Source organism: Macaca mulatta, chromosome 1 (genome assembly GCF_049350105.2).
Source record: "Macaca mulatta isolate MMU2019108-1 chromosome 1, T2T-MMU8v2.0, whole genome shotgun sequence".
NCBI lineage: Eukaryota > Metazoa > Chordata > Mammalia > Primates > Cercopithecidae > Macaca > Macaca mulatta.
In genome coordinates, this window is record NC_133406.1 from 215,546,375 (window position 1) to 215,559,124 (window position 12,750).

The 12,750-nt window shown below is 40.1% G+C and overlaps 1 protein-coding gene across 3 annotated transcripts in view; it reads right to left on the reverse strand.

The window, feature by feature from the left end:
* The window catches only part of MACO1 (macoilin 1), a 71,280-nt gene that overhangs the window by 16,679 nt on the left and 41,851 nt on the right, over positions 1-12,750 (reverse strand).

The following is a 12,750-nucleotide window of genomic DNA, read 5'->3' on the forward strand; positions in this document are numbered from 1 at the left end:
ACCAGCTCATGACCTAGCACTTAATGCTTTGAGCTATTTTGATAGATCAGAATCTACTGTCTGAGACTCTGTCCCACCACGGGCCTAGAAGAAAACTATCTGCGACGACCTTCAGAAATTGCTAGCATCCTTGCTGAATGACGTTCACACCCTCTTGTGATTGCGGCAGAAGAGCTCACGAGACTCAACAACAATGAAAAAAGGAACAAATTACATGCTCTAAGAATCATAAGAGAACTCCATCTATAAAATGAAGCCTATCTTTTCTCCTCAATTTCTTACTCTTGTTTCACCTATTTTCTTTACTGCAGTAATAGTTTCACTTTAAGTGACAGGTATTGGAGACCTACCATGCGTAAGTAGTGCTGAAAATGGTAAACAAAAACTATAAAATTGGCCGGGCGCAGTGGCTCATGCCTGCAATTCCAGCACTTTGGGAGCCCGAGGCGGGCGGATCACCTGAGGTCAGGAGTTCAAGACCAGCCTGGCCAACGTGGTGAAACCCCATCTCTACTAAAGGTACAAAAATTAGCTGGGTGTGGTGGCAGGCGCCTGTAATCCCAGCTACTCAGGAGGCTGAGGCAGGAGAATCACTTGAACCCAGGAGGTGGAGGTTGCAGTGAGCCGAGATCGTGCCACTGCACTCCAGCCTGAGCGGCAAAAAACAAAAAACAAATAAACGAAAACTATAAAATCAAGTCTCTTTTTTCGTGGGAAAACTTCACAATTAGGAACCAAGACAGAGAGAGGAACCAAGAAATACATAATTTAAATGATTAAACAATAACACAAGGAAGGCCATGATTAAATATATGCTAGAAGGAATAATAACAACAGCTACTATTTAATGAGAACTTACAGGTCAGGCACTATTCTATAGTGTTTAATCCTATGAACTCATTTAATCTGTACAACTATTTAATATGCACAAAAACAGGAAATGCAACTCCTATTCCCATTTTTACAGATGAAGAACTCTAGGCTAGGAAAGGATGCAGCCCAAGGTCATCCAGGCAGTCTAGCTCCAGAGTCCATTCTCTTCACCATTAGACCAAACTATAGCCACATCATCCACAGCATGGTAGAGGAAGTACTATGTGAGTCTGAGGAGAGAAGACTGGGAAAGGCTTTGCAGTGCAGGTAGAGATTGATTGGGCCCTGATGTTTGGATAGGATCTGGAGAAGTAGAAGAGGAGGAGGGGGCATCCTAAATGAGGGGAGAAAGGTATTAATAAACTCAAAGGCAAGAACAGCCATAGACATGTGCGGGCAAGCCATTGGTCTGGCTTCTGAGAAAGGCTTGTACTGGGGAGAGAGTAGGAAAGGATAGAACAGATCTGGTAGACAGGACTGTGGAGAGTGGTGCTGAAGGTCAGGTCAAGGATGGCTGCCATGTGAGGAGGAGTTGAGAATGAAAGAAAAATTAGATCTACAGAGGCTAGATCTCAATAATTTTGTAGTTATTACTTTCATTTTTTAAATCTCTTCCTACCACAAACTATTCTAAATAAATATTTATTTAGAAGAGGCTTTTTCCATTAGGATACAAACTCACAGGTAGGTAAAGTCAGTTTGCTCTGACGAGACTCTTACTCATGTCACTAATTCAACATACCAACAGAACCAAGATTTCTGAAGGGCAATGGTGATCTCTTTGGAACTGTCAGCTCCAAAGACTACGTCCTTAGAGACATGTTTTATTAAGCACTAAATCCCCAGAGCCCTCCACAGTGATCAACGCTTACTCAATAAATGTTGCCTGACACAGAGCAGCTTTATTTACATATCTACCTTTAGGCAACTTAAAAAACCCCCAAAACCCCAAATCATAAAACACTGACTGTCACCTTGCAGGTGCAAGTAGCCAGTCCTCCCGTCCAGTGCCTGGGAGCATGGCCTAGAAACCTTTTGTTCCAAAGGCACTGCTGGGTGTCCTGACAGCTTGCTCCCCAGGGAAGGGTCACAAGTCGACATTATGCCACACTTTCCCTAGTGCTTGGGTTATTCCAGTTGAATGTACTCTCAGAACTGCTCTAAACAATTACATATCAGCATTTATACCATCACCATACTGTCTCTCATTCACTCCCAAGTAGCCCAAAGAATATATTCTGAAAGAGGTCAATGCTGTCAGGCTATCTTCATTAAGAAATTTGGCTGAAAAACGTGTTAGGTAATTTGTCTTTCTTGAGAAGCTGATTTGACAGTCTGAGGATTGCGTTTTCAGTAGAAAGGGTGTGTTTTTAGGTGAAAATAGTGGCTAAGCATGGTTTAGTAACAGAGTTTAGGATCAGGGTTCTAGATTCAGCTCTGGCACCAACTTTCTGACCCTGCGCAAGGCGTGTAATCTTCCAGGCCTCAGTTTCCTCATCTACGGCTGTTACCTCTAAAGTTCCTTCCAGTGTGGGCTAGGATTTCTAGACCTGACACACTTACAGATGGCTGCTGATTTGCCTCTTTAGATTAGCAAACTGAGCTGTATCACACGCAGATGCACAGGAATCAAGTTCCACACCAGTGGAACCAGTTACTGGGGCAAAACATATGCCACAGTTGGGAAAGAAAGAAGAATTAAATCTGTAGAGGTTAGATTGCAAGAATTTTGTAGTTGTTACTTTCTTTCATTTTTTAATCTTTTCCCACCACAAACTAGAAATAAGAATATTTACTCTGAGTGAAATTTTAGAGTTTCTTGAAAAATGTAAAAATCCAATGAGCAGTTATGAGACCAAAAAGCATAAAATATCTAGAGTACAACTTCTGAAGATCAAAGAACATTATATATATATAAAAAAATATATATATATATTTTTTTATTTATTTAACCAAGTCTCACTCTGTCGCCTGAGCTGATCTCGGCTCACTGCAATCTCCCCCTCCCGGGTTCAAGCGGTTCTCCCGCCTCAGCCTCCTGCGTAGCTGGGATTACAGATGCCCACCACCACACCCAGCTAATTTTTGTATTTTTAGTAGAGACGAGGTTTCACCATGTTGGCCAGGCTAGTCTCGAACTCCTGACTTCCTTCAGGTGATCCACCCACTTTGGCCTCATAAAGTGCTGGTATTACAGGTGTGAGCCACCATGCCCAACCAACAATGTATTTTTTAATGTGAAGGTTCTATAAAAATTTTGTCAAAGACTAATAGTGGCACAATACAACAAAAATAAAATGAAGTGGTTACAGGAATGTGTTCACTTTGTGAAAATTCACAAATGGCACACTTGATTTGTGCACTGTTTTGTATATATGTTATACGTCAATAAGAAAAGGTTTATTTAAAAAATAAAATAATCTCACAAGACACAAAACTAAAATACTTCAGGATTTTCATAACTGCTACCATGAATTTTGTAAAACTGAATTATTTTCCAAACTGCTGCAGCAAGCCTGAGAGTTAACACCAGCATTCCCAGTTTAAGAAACACTGCTCTACAGGAACACTGCCTAATGGCTAATGGCATGCAGGATAATATAAAGCAGTAAATGGCAAAATTCTCAGCAATTTAAAAAAATTTATGATGGACAATTTTTCATTAGCTGTCTACAGAAAGCATTAATTGGCCTTGAATGTCCACTACACATTTTAAATCTTTACTAAGGTAGGCAGCAAAATGATTTACCACCTGCATTGAGTTTATTTTTGATACCCAGTCACAGTATCAAAAATTGAATAAACAATGGAAAAGTATAAATAAAAATATAAATAACTCATAATCCTCTTATGCAGACAGAACTGCTCACTATTTGGTGCACCTCTTTTCTGTATTTTTTTTCTATTTCTTCATACATGTAAATATATTTAATATTGGTGAGAGAGTACCACATATACAGCTTATAAATCATAAGCACCTTCTCACACTATTAGACATTTTCCATAAATAATTAATTGTTGCCTAATATTCCATTATATGGATGTACTATACAATCCAATTTTCTCAGATACATCTCAATTTTTGCATTTGCTCAATAGAAAAATATATGACATGAGTTTTGAAAGAATTATGTGTGGCCAGGTGCAGTGGTTCAGGCCTGTAATCCCAGCATTTTGGGAAGCTGAGGCGGGCAGATCATCTGAGGTCAAGAGTTCGAGACCAGCCTGGCCAACATGGTGAAACCTTGTCTCTACTAAAAATACACAAAAAATCAGCTGGGCATGGTGGTGTGTGCCTGTAGTTCCAGCTACTAGGGGAGGCTGAGGCAGGGAAATCGCTTGAACCCAGGAGGTGGAGGTTGCAGTAAGCCAAGATCACACCACTGCACTCCAGTCTGGGCAACAGAGGGAGACTCCATTTCAAAAAAAAAAAAAAAAAAGAATTATGTGTTAGCAAATTGAACTGAATCAAGATAGTCAAGTGCTAGAAGAATTTATTAAACAGATAACTACTATTTGTCTTAATGGCATACTTAACGCTTTGGTGCTGAAGTTCAATACTGTATAGGTAAAATACAGATATATAACTTATTAGTGTGAAGTACAAAGATGTTTTTATTAAATGGTGTTAAAAGGTTAATGCAAAATCTTCAAATGTATTAATATGATTCTATTAAAATGTCATTAGCTGAAAGCTAAATTAAAAGCAATGATCAGGAAGAAGACGAGGCAGAAGTAATAGATTATAAGCCTTGAAACTAATCTCAGCAGATAGGGATAGAAAGAATGGAGGAAAACATCAAGCTCCTTTTAGCTGAGTTAAGGGCCACACTCTTCCCTAGACTATAAAATTTTAAGGGATAAAAGAGAAGTTTTCTCCAGAAGAGCTACAATCTCATTAAAAAAAAAAAAAAAGGGCCAGATACATCTGAACTAAGCTTTAGTAAGGCTTAGTCAGGAAATAAATGCACTTCCTTCTTGCCTAACTCTTGTGGAACCAGTTTTCACCCTTACAAAGGCCTGCCCTATGGCATCACCACTTTGGACACAGACAGGGCCCATGGCAAAGCTGGAGTTTATATGTACAATAAATATGTCAATTTTTGTCCAACTGTACAAGCCAGGGTTCTAAATTATTACACATCAGGTCCAGGCAACTTTCCTAGTCATTTTACTGATAATTTCAAAAGACAGCACTCAACTTCTAAGAGAGTTGTGAAGCTACCTCTGAATCCTATTATCTAACTCACAGCAAGAGTTGGGACCCACACAGCAGCACTTTCTCAGGTCCCTGTGTCAGACGCCAGGCTGACTTCAAAGCAAAATTGTCAAGTTTAAGGATCACTCTTACTCCAAACCTTAACTATATCTCACCTTCTCCCTAATCCTACCCAACCAAGATAAACTGTAATGTAAATGATTAATAATTATTTAATTTTAACAGGAAAAGATTTACATTTTAATAAAGGGTAATCTGCTAATTGACCAAAGGAATGAAGTTCAAATGTTAGCCTTTCAGACAGGCTAAATAGGAAAAATATCTTTGAGTATCTGGAAGAACACCTGGTAGTAAAATAAATACAGTATTTATTTATTGAAAAAATTTTTTTGAGATGGTCTCACTCTGTCGCCCAGGCTAGAGTGCAGTGGCATGATCTCGGCTCACTACAACCTCTGCTTCCTGGGTTCAAGCGATTCTTGTGCCTCAGCCTCCTGAATAGCTGGAATTACAGGCACATACCACCATGCCTGGCTAATGTTTGTATTTTTTGTACAGATGGGGTTTCACCATGTTGGCCAGGCTGGTCTTGAACTCGTGACCTCAAGTGATCTGCCTGCCTTTGCCTCCCAAAGTGCCGGGATTACAGGTGTGAGTCACCATGCCCAACTGAAATACAGTATTTGAGTATTAGCTTTTAGTTGAAATGGGTATTATTTTTAAGTATCTGAAAAGGTAGGGAGATACTATGTCTAAATGTTTGTAATTCTTATCTCTTGTGAATTACCTGAATTACAGCCCACACCACTATGCCTTCACTTAAAGTTTAAAAGTCTTCAGTGGCTACTGCCAACAACTTCATGGTTTTATAAAGCCTGACTTCAGCTTTATGAGGTCTGACTGAAAGCACAGGGGAAGTTTAAGGCATCAGGGCAGTAAATTTCCCCAGGAATCAAGACTTATAAAAAAGAAGCAGACCTTTTTCTCAGCCAAGACTTCACCTAGGGGTGACTATGAGTCACAGCCCATACCCATTCCAGAAAACTACCTAAGGATATATGTCTGTGGGCTGCAGGCTGGACCCCATGAACCCCTGGGGATAAGGAGCCTCAGCTTTGCTGGTTATCTGTGAACTCTAAAGAGCAGTGACAGAGAGGCTCTAGGCTCTACAATACAGAACTTACCCTGCTGCTTGCTCTGTAGGAGAAGGGGCTTCAGAAAGTCATCTCCAAGTTATATAGCCAACTGATTGAAACGTAGGTTTTCTAACAAACCCCTCACATCAGCCAAAATGACCTACTCCTTGTTTTCCAGACATTTTCTGCCTTTAACTATGCTACCTCCTTGGGAGGAATGGCCTCCAGTTTTCAATCTTACCCATTCTTCAAGGCTCAGTTAAAAAACAACAAAAATTAAACTCTCCAGCACAAGGTGCCCAACGTCCCTTCTCCTTCTAAAATCCTAAAGCTCTCCGTGTCAGTGTTTCACATTTGGCATCAAACCATCGTCCTGTGTTGGGCTTCTTTTTGTTGCTGTTGTTCTGATGTTTAATCTTTTCCTGTGTCTGTATCATATTTCTAACAAGACTATAAGTTCTTTGAAGCCAGGGACTGTGCTACAAAATTAGAAGCTGGGACTGTATTTCTAAAGTTTCTTCCAATCCTTATAGATCATGTCACTAATCTTCACACTGCGTCTATCTCCTCAGTGATCACAATAGAAAAGGGTCAGTGTTATGACATAGGAGGCTCTGGAAACCTATCTACAGCAGACCATCCGATTTTTAATTTAAATAGTGGCTGAAGGGAACAGGGGTAAGTGGGCGTTTGCTTTTAAGGAAGGCAGGTGCACATGAAAAGAATTAATGAAGAGCAACTGCTTCATCTCGATTAGTACCTAATTCCATTAGGAGTTCCCCTGGTACACATTAATCATACAAGACAAGACTTGTTTAAAGACCACACAGCTTCTGTCCCCAGAAGAAATACTGATTACCCTCTATACCAACTCCTCCCCCTCTCCTTTCCAGGTCACTCACACTGTCAAGACAGGTAGCTTGGGTCACTCACAGAAAAATGTGTTTTAAGTATATGGTAGATACATCCCATCTTAAGTGAGGCCTACAGTAACGTGACCCTGTTCCAATGCAGCAGCTATAAACCACAGATTTGGAAATACTGACATGAAGCTGCCTCAGATGTCATTGTAGTGACTACAAGGCATAAGTGTACAAAAATAAGCAAGAGCTTGATGACCTGATTACTAGGTGAAGCCATGTTACAAAGTACTTTATGTCTCTGCTCCATAATCTGTCAAACACAAAAGGCAAACACATTAATTTTCCTAAAGGAATGCAAAGAGAGACAGAAAAGAGTTCTAGAGACTTTCACACAACTGGTCATTTAGGGAAATAGGGTACTTACTGACTTCTTAAAGTTCTTCAAGAATAAAGCTGTGAGTGCCAAGAACTAGTCATTTTAGTAAGGTCCATAAAGGAATCTAGCCAGATTTGACAAGTATGTATCAGCAGTCATTAATATTCATATCTTATGTAAAAGCCTGTCTGTTGTAATAAGAAAAAAACCATAAGCACTTATTCAACAGAAGGTGGCTAAATAAATTACAGTACATTCACATTTGATTGTCATTAAAAAATTAAATCATTAAAAAATCACCAATGAAGAATATTCAATGATACAGAAGAATGTTCATGATAGTGAAAAATAAAAGCTACAAAACATACAGAGTATGAGCTTAATTTTGTAAAAAGAATATATATGCAAGAGAAAAATGCTGGGATGATATAAAATAGTGGTTACCTTATCTCTTCCTTTTCAAAATCAGATATAATATGCATAACTTATTTTTAACATTTTATTATTTGATAATTTTGAAAGAGGGTACTGCTAACCTTCTCCCCATTCTGTTCCACATTCACTGACACTCTCAGATTTGCCCATGTCACAGGGCACTTTCAGAACAACCCAAAACCTTAGGGAAAATCCAAGTCTCTTACTTTTTTTTTTTTTTTTTTTTGTAGAGCCTGGGTCTTGCGATGTTGACCAGACTGGTCAAGCTAACTCCTGGACTCAAATGATCCTCCCACCTCAGCCTCTCAAAGTGTTCAGATTACACGCGTAAGCCACCATGCCCAGCCAACATAAACTTTTTAGGTCACTCCAAAAAAGGGGAACTTAACTTTCTGATATAGAGAATGCCTCAGTTTTTTCTTTTCTTTTTTTTTTTTTTTTTGAGATGGAGTCTCGCTCTGTCACCCAGGCTGGAGTGCAGTGGCGTGATCTTGGCTCACTGCAAGCTCCGCCTCCCGGGTTCATGCCATTCTTCTGCCTCAGCCTCCTGAGTAGCTGGGACTACAGGCGCCCACCACCACGCCCGGCTAATTTTTTGTATTTTTAGTGGGGACGGGGTTTCACGGTGTTAGCCAGGATTGTCTTGATCTCCTGCCCTCGTGATTCGCCCACCTCAGCTTCCCAAAGTGCTGGGATTACAGGCATGAGCCAGTGCGCCCAGCCGAGAATGCCTCAGTTTTTAAATCTACCTCAACTACTTTCTATTCATCAGCTCCTATCAAAATAATAGTTTTTCTAAATTTAGATTCTGTAGCTGCAGTTTATTGTCCTGTTTGTCCTGCTCTCTTTGGAAAGATCTCTTGGTTACGTACGACACTGGCTGCAGGAGAGGAGGTCCCGCTCTGACTTGAGACTTCACTGTATCACACGTTACAAGAAACGGTGCTGCAAAGTTCAAATTCTAAGCCAGCCCTGTGATGTCTGTGAATAAGTAGGGTCGACATCCTGAGTTTTAGTGTATTTTGTGCTCTGAGAACACAGTAGAAAAATATATTGATGTAGAAGAAGTTACCAGTCCTAGACACAGATGGAGTAAGCAGCTCTCTGCACAGTATGGTTTGAGGAATGCCAGAAGGCCCTAAACCACCCTTATCAAAAGGTTGTCCCCTCTCCTTCTAAGCAGTATGAAAGCCTCACAGTCAGGTGTGGGAATATAACAGTAAAGGGAGTGATCTTTCACTCTGGAGAGGTACAGTCAACATGGCCTGTTTTCTAGGAGCACAGAAGACTGAAGAAGAAAAGGCAAAAAGGTCCCATTAATACATGGCAGATTAGTTCATAGGGTTTACCAGGTATTCCCTAACAGAAAAGTCCTTGCTAAAGGAAAGTCAAGTTTTCACTAGTGAGGCCAGAGTGTTAGAGGGAGCAAAACACAAGTATAACAGAAAAGGTGAGGCACAGAAGTTGCAAACTGGTAAGCCAATATGGCCCATAAATGTGTTTTGTTTGACCCTCCCCCAACATGATGTTGAAAAAAAAAAAATTTTTTTTTAACTGAGAGGTTTCACGTAAAGATATTTTCAGCATCTCTCCAAAGGAAGACTTGGCAACATTGGGCTTACAAACCCCCATGGCAACAACTGGCTGTCCCCTTTGGAAGGGTTTATGCTCCCAAAATTCTGGGTGTCAGGTTCAGTACTGAATGAGAATGAGGACAATACCAGACTCCAGAATGCTCACTCTAACCTGCCCCACTCACTCCTGTAGGAGTCTGAATCTGCAATACTTGCTCTGGAGCAGAGTGTGGGGGGAGCAATGGTCATTTCTAGTTCATTAATTTGTGTTTCTGTTTTGAATCTGTTGGAACACTCTAACAAGAAAAGCAAAATGTACCTTGTGATAGAGGAGAGTTGTCATTCTACCTACAAAAAAGAAAGTGAAACTTGGTTTTAATCCTGAGAGTCCCAGCTGGCTGGGAGAAAAGATCTAAGAGGAACCCAAGAGATTTGCAAAGACTGAAATATACCCACATTGGCTGGCAAAGTATCCAAATAGCCAGTTTCTAAATTATAGCATGAATAATATTTAAAGAATATGGTTCCTTTTCCTTGGGGTTACCTTCCCTTCAGGGAATCCACCCCTAACTTCCTTAGATAAAAAACTCAATTCATTATATGCCAACAGAGGTACTGACTCAGAATTTAACACAAAGCCTTTCAAGGTTTTGTAATAGTTCCTTCTCAATTCTAGTGAGTAAACTTTCAAACAGCCTATCTAGAAATCAGTTTTGATAGAATAAACTTTCAGTACTCAACATAAAAATGTGTTTTTTTGATGTTTATGTAGAAGCCCCCTCCCCAATAACCTGTTACTTCATAATTAATCCATATACCATAATCACCTTCCTGTTTGGCCTCTTAGATATGGTAACATTCAGTAAACTGCTTGCTTAAATTCACTTCTGCCTAGTTTCTAAAATGCCACATGGTTTTCAAGTCACAAAATAACCCTGTTTAAGTATAAAATCATGCCTCTATTACCACATTTATATCCCAGAATACCATAGTTTTAAATTCCTACAATGATTAAAATAAACTCAAACTTATTGTATATTAATATAAACAGAGTCAAAGTATAGGTATATAAAATATTATGGGCATAGCAGAAAATGAAAATCAGGTCTGACAAAGTATATCTGCTCAGACATAGTGCTATAAAAACATAAATCAGAAACATGTTTCCACAGAGACAGAAAACACACTAAACTTACTAAATAGATGGCTCTACTATTTTTTCCCACTTGATAATTTCCAAATAATTTAGCAGCAGCTTATATCCAACATATTTAATCTACTCTAGCTAGAACATCTAAGTATCTAGTTTTCACAGTTCCCATTCTAAAATTTCATACATTTTTATTATAATTTTATCTCTCAGCTAGAATAATGCTGTTCCAGAAAATTATTTTATGCCTCACAGAGGCAGAAAGGCCTACTGTGGTCACCATCACTCACGGAGGGGTCAAGCTGGTGACTCTGCAGCAATCTGTCAGCACCCTGTTGTGTAGCCACCTGCAGGGAAAGCAGCTAGGGGAACCCCCAAAGCCTGAATCACTGTCTACCAAGATCAGATTTTCTTTCACAAACTACTCCTGATGCAAGCAAAATACATTCAAAGCAGAAGAGAACAAACAAATGTACCATTCTCTCTGTAGCACTAGAGAGAAAGCAGTCAAATACGTATTCTAAACCGGAGGATCTCCTTGGAGAGAAGGTTGGAACAGACACATGGATGAAGCTGGAAACCATCATTCTCAGCAAACTAACACAGGAACATAAAACCAAACACTGCATGTTCTCACTCATAAGTGGGAGATTAACAACGAGCACACGTGGACACAGGGAGGGGAACATCACACACCGGGGCCTGTTGGGGGGTGGGGGGCTAGGGGTGGAATAGCATTAGGAGAAACACCTAATGTAGATGATGGGTTGATGGGTGCAGCAAACCACTATGGCATGTGTATACCTGTGTAACAAACCTGCACATTCTGCACACGTATCCCAGAACTTAAAAGTATAATATATATGTATTTTTAAATGTAGGATCTGAGCTGTATTTCCAGCTACCACAAAGACAAAGAATGATCTGGGGCTGGCGAGGAGAGAGGGCTAGACCCACCAGGAAAGATGAATAAAATAAGGCAAACTGAGATTATCTTCCCTCTTCCTGGCTGAGATGAGGCTTGTGTCTAGATTCCTTGGCCCTGAAGCACAACCAGCCCCACTCCCAGAGCAAATGCCTTTTTTGACAGCAGTGTCTCAGAGGATTTTTCTCCTCTTTTCCCTTGTAACTTCCAGAAATTCTTACACCTCTTTCAAAGCCTTGGGAAAAACTACCGACAGGGTGCTGGTTTTAAAACTCCCTGTGAAATACTAAGAAAAGGGGTTTGGAGTAAAAAGACTTTCTATTTAGAAATAAAATTGTTAATAACCTTCTCAAAAATAACAAACAGTTTGACACTGGATGTGTAGTCCTCGATTGGGTCTAATGTGATACTCAGGTTTTCTAACTTCAAAAGCCTGTGAGTTGCACTGTGATAAAATTACTGGGCGCCATCCTCCCTGCTTCCCAGTATTTTCCCTGCACAAAGGGAGTATTTATTAATTCAACAAGTATTTATTGAGTATCTACTCTGTGTCAAGCCAAGCACTGTGTACTATGACAAACCAGTGAAAATAAGTTCCCTGCCCTTACTGAGCTTACATTCTATTATGGTATAATAAGCATGTTATAAAAACTTAAACTATACAGAAATTAACAATGCAGAAAGTAAATGTCTCTGACAGCCAACTACAATTGATCATCTGCTATACATGTCAAGTAATTTTCTGTGCACATGAGAAATATATCTACCCATATTTTTTTTTCTTTCTCTCTCTCTTTTTTTTTTTTTTTTTGACAGCGTCTCGCTCTGTCACCCAGGCTGGAGTGCAGTGGCACGATCTCTGCTCACTGCAATCTCTGTCTCTCAGGTTCAAGTGATTCGCGTGCCTCAGCCTCTCGAGAAGCTGGGATTACATGAGCCCGCCACCGCACTCAGCTGATTTTTGTATTTTTAGTAGAGACAGAATTTTGCCATGTTGGCCAGGCTGGTCTCGAACTCTGGCCTTACGTGATCCACCTGCTTTGACCTCCCAAAGTGCTGGAATTATAGGTGTGAGCCACTGCACCCGGCCCTACCCGTATGTATTTTTTGGTTTTTTTTAAAGACAGGTTCTCACTCGGTGGCCCAGGCTGGAGTTGCAGAGGTGCGACCTTGGCTCACTGCAACCTCGGCTCACTGAA